Consider the following 4,841-nt stretch of genomic DNA (forward strand, 5'->3'; position numbering starts at 1 on the left):
TCTCGGAATTCTGCTGATGTTTAAAAATGGTTCGGAACTCTTCCATTGTTCTCGGAATTCCGCTGACATTTAAAAATGCTTCAGAACTTTTCCTTTGTTCTCGGAATTCTGCTGATGTTTATAAATGCTTTGGAACTCTTCCATTGTTCTCGGAATTCTGCTGATGTTTAAAAATGCTTCGGACCTCTTCCATTGTTCTTGGAATTCCGCTGAAGTTTAAAAATGCTTCTGAACTCTTCCATTGTTCTCGGAATTCTGCTGGCGTTTAAAAATGGTTCCGAACTCTTCCATTGTTCTCGCAATTCTGCTGACATTTAAAAATGGTTCGGAACTCTTCAATAATTCTCAGAATTCTGCTGTAGTTTAAAAATGCTTTGGAACTCTTCCATTGTTCTCGAAATTCTGCTGAAGTTTAAAAATGCTTCCGAACACTTCCATTGTTCTCGGAATTCCGCTGAAGTTTAAAAATGCTTCGGAACTCTTCCATTGTTCTCGGAAATAAGCTGACATTTAAAAATGCTCTGGAACTTTCCCATTGTTCTCGGAATTCTGCTGACGTTTATAAATTCTTTGGAACTCTTCCAGTGTTCTCGGAATTCTGCTGACGTTTAAAAATGCTTCAGAACACTCCCATTGTTCTCGGAATTCCGCTGAAGTGTAAAAATGCTTCGGAACTCTTCCATTTTTCTCGGTATTCCGCTGAAGTTTAAAAATGCTTCGGACCTCTTCCATTGTTCTCGGAATTCCACTGACATTTAAAAATGCTTCGGAGCTTTTCCATTGTTCTCGGAATTCTGCAGACGTTTATAAATGCTTTGGAACTCTTCCATTTTTCTCGGAATTCTGCTGATGTTTAAAAATGCTTCCGAACTCTTTCATTGTTCTCGGAATTCCGCTGAAGTTTAAAAATGCTTCGGAACTCTTCCATTGTTCTCGGAATTCTGCTGGCGTTTAAAAATGGTTCCGAACTCTTCCATTGTTCTCGGAATTCTGCTGACATTTAAAAATGGTTCGGAACTCTTCAATAATTCTCAGAATTCTGCTGTAGCTTAAAAATGCTTCGGAACTCTTCCATTGTTCTCGATATTCTGCTGAAGTTTAAAAATGCTTCCGAACGCTTCCATTGTTCTCGGACTTCCGCTGAAGTTTAAAAATGCTTCGGAACTCTTCCATTGTTCTCGGAATTAAGCTGACATTTAAAAATGCTTTGGAACTTTCCCATTGTTCTCGGAATTCTGCTGACGTTTATAAATGCTTTGGAACTCTTCCATTGTTCTCGGAATACTGCTGACGTTTAAAAATGCTTCAGAACACTCCCATTGTTCTCGGAATTCCGCTGAAGTGCAAAAATGCTTCGGAACTCTTCCATTTTTCTCGGTATTCTGCTGAAGTTTAAAAATGCTTCGGACCTCTTCCATTGTTCTCGGAATTTTGCTGATATATAAAAATGGTTCAGAACTCTTCCATTGTTCTCGGAATTCCGCTGACATTTAAAAATGCTTCGGAGCTTTTCCATTGTTCTCGGAATTCTGCTGACGTTTATAAATGCTTTGGAACGCTTCCATTGTTCTCAGAATTCTGCTGACGTTTAAAAATGCTTTAGAACACTCCCATTGTTCTCGGAATTCCACTGAAGTTTAAAAATGCTTCGGAACTCTTCCATTGCTCTCGGAATTCTGGTGAAGTTTAAAAATGCTTTGGAACTTTTCCATTGTACTCGGAATTCTGCTGAAGTTTAAAAATGCTTCGGAACTCTTCCAATGTTCTCGGAATTCTACTGACGCTTAGAAATGCTCCCGAACTCTTCCATTGTTCTCGGAATTCTGCTGGCGTTTAAAAATTCTTCCGAACTCTTCCATTGTTCTCGGAATTCTGCTGACATTTAAAAATGGTTCGGAACTCTTCAATAATTCTCAGAATTCTGCTGTAGTTTAAAAATGCTTTGGAACTCTTCCATTGTTCTCGGAATTCTGCTGAAGTTTAAAAATGCTTCAGAACTCGTCCATTGTTCTCGGAATTCCGCTGAAGTTAAAAAATGCTTCGGAACTCTTCCATTGTTCTCGGAATTAAGCTGACATTTAAAAAAGCTTTGGAACTTTCCCATTGTTCTCCGAATTCTGCTGACGTTTATAAATGCTTTGGAACTCTTCCATTGTTATCGGAATTCTGCTGACGTTTAAAAATGCTTCAAAACACTCCCATTGTTCTCGGACTTCCGGTGAAGTGTAAAAATGCTTCGGAACTCTTCCATTTTTCTCGGTATTCCACTGTAGTTTAAAAATGCTTCTGACCTCTTCCATTGTTCTCGGAATTTTGCTGTTGTATAAAAATGCTTCGGAACTCTTCCATTGTTCTTGGAATTCTGCTGGCGTTTAAAAATGTTTCGGAACTTTTCCATTTTTCTCGGTATTCCACTGAAGTTTAAAAATGCTTTGGAACTTTCCATTGCTTTTGGAATACTGGTGAAGTTTAAAAATGCTTTTGAACTTTTCCATTGTACTCGGAATTCTGCTGAAGTTTAAAAATGCTTCGGAACCCTTCCATTGTTCTCGGAATTCTGCTGACGTTTAAAAATGCTTCCGAACACTTCCATTGTTCTTGGAATTCCGCTGACATTCAAAAATGCTTCAAAACTCTTCCATTGTTCTCAGAATTCCGCTGAAGTTTAAAAATGCTTTTGAACTTTTCCATTGCTCTCGGAATTCCGCTGACATTTAAAAATGCTTCGGAACTTTTCCTTTGTTCTCGCAATTCTGCTGACGTTTATTTATGCTTTGGAGCTCTTCCATTGTTCTCGGAATTCTGCTGACGTTTAAAAATGCTTCAGAACACTCCCATTGCTCTTGGAATTCCGCTGAAGTGTAAAAATGCTTCAGAACTCTTCCACTTTTCTCGGTATTCCGCTGAAGTTTAAAAATGCTTCGGACCTCTTCCATTGTTCTCGGAATTTTGCTGATGTTTAAAAATGCTTCGGAACTCTTCCATTTTTCTCGGAATTCTGCTGGCGTTTAAAAATGGTTCCGAACTCTTCCACTGTTCTCGGAATTCTGCTGGCGTTTAAAAATGGTTCGGAATTCTTCAATTATTCTCAGAATTCTGCTGTAGTTTAAAAATGTTTTGGAACTCTTCCATTGTTCTTGGAATTCCGCTGAAGTTTAGAAATGCTTTTGAACTTTTCCATTGCTCTCTGAATTCTGCTGAAGTTTAAAAATGATTTGGAACTCTACCATTGTTCTCAGAATTCTGGTGAAGTTTAAAAATGCTTCTGAACCCTTCCATTGCACTCAGAATTAGGCTGAAGTTTAAAAATGCTTCGGAACTCTTCCATTGTTCTCGGAATTCCGCTGACATTCAAAAATGCTTCGGAACTCTTCCATTGTTCTCGGAATTCCTCTGATGTTTAAAAATGCTTCAGAACACTCCCATTGTTCTCGGAATTCCGCTGAAGTTTAAAAATGCTTCGGACCTCTTCCATGGTTCTCGGAATTTTGCTGACGTTTAAAATTGCTTCGGAACTCTTCCATTGTTCTCAGAATTCTGCTGAAGTTTAAAAATGATTCGGAACTCTTTCATTGTTCTCGGAATTCCGCTGACGTGTAAAAATGCTTCGGAACTCTACAATTGTTCTCGGAATTCCGCTAACGTGTAAAAATGCTTCAGAACTCTTCAATTGTTCTCGGAATTCCGCTGACATTCAAAAATGCATCAGAACACTCCCATTGTTCTCGGAATTCCGCTGAAGTTTAAAAATGCTTCGGAACTCTTCCATTGTTCTATATATTCCGCTGCAGTTTAAAAATGCTTCGGACCTCTTCCATTGTTCTCGGAATTTTGCTGACGTTTAAAAATGCTTTGGAACTATTCCATTGTTCTTGGAATTCTGCTGGCGTTTAAAAATGGTTCCGAACTCTTCCATTGTTCTTGGAATTCTGCTGACGTTTAGAAATGGTTTGGAACTCTTCAATTGTTCTCTGGATTCTGCTGTAGTTTAAAAATGCTTTGGAACTCTTCCATTGTTCTCGGAATTCCGCTGAAGTTAAAAAATGCTTTTGAACTTTTCCATTGCTCTAGGAATTCTGCTGAAGTTTAAAAATGCTTCATTATTCTTCCAGTGTTCTCGGAATTCTGCTGAAGTTTAAAAATGCTTCGGTACTTTTTCATTGTTCTCGGAATTCTGCTGACGTTTAAAAATGCTTCGGAACTCTTCCATTGTTCTCAGTATTCCACTGAAGTTTAAAAATGCTTCGGGACTCATCAATTGTTCTCGGAATTCCACTGAAGTTTTGAAATCCTTCAGAACTCTTACATTATTCTCCGAATTCCGCTGACATTTAAAAATGCTTCGCAACTCTTCGATTTTTCTCGGAATTCTGCTGACGTTTAAAAATGCTTCTGAACTCTTTCATTGTTCTCGAAATTCTGCTGATGCTTAAAAATGCTTCGGAACTCCTCCATTGTTCTCGGAATTCCGCTGACGTTTAAAAATGTTTCGGAACTCTTCCATTGTTTTCGGAATTCCGCTGAAGTTTGAAAATGCGTCGGAATTCTTCCATTGTTCTCAGAATTCCGCTGAAGTTTAAAAATGCTTCGGAACTCTTCCATTGTTCTCGGAATTCCGCTGATGTGTAAAATTGCTTCGGAACTCTACCATTGTTCTCGGAATTCCGCTGAAAGTAAAAATGCTTCGGCACTCTTCCATTGTTCTCGGAATTCCGCTGACATTCAAAAATGCTTTGGAACTCTTCCATTGTTCTCGGAATTCCTCTGACGTTTAAAAATGCTTTGGAATACTCCATTATTCTTGGAATTCTGCTGACGTTTAAAAATGGTTTGGAACTCTT

This window comes from Phyllobates terribilis, unplaced genomic scaffold (genome assembly GCF_046119375.1).
Source record: "Phyllobates terribilis strain yellow unplaced genomic scaffold, ASM4611937v1 Scaffold_20__1_contigs__length_20440879, whole genome shotgun sequence".
Lineage (NCBI taxonomy): Eukaryota > Metazoa > Chordata > Amphibia > Anura > Dendrobatidae > Phyllobates > Phyllobates terribilis.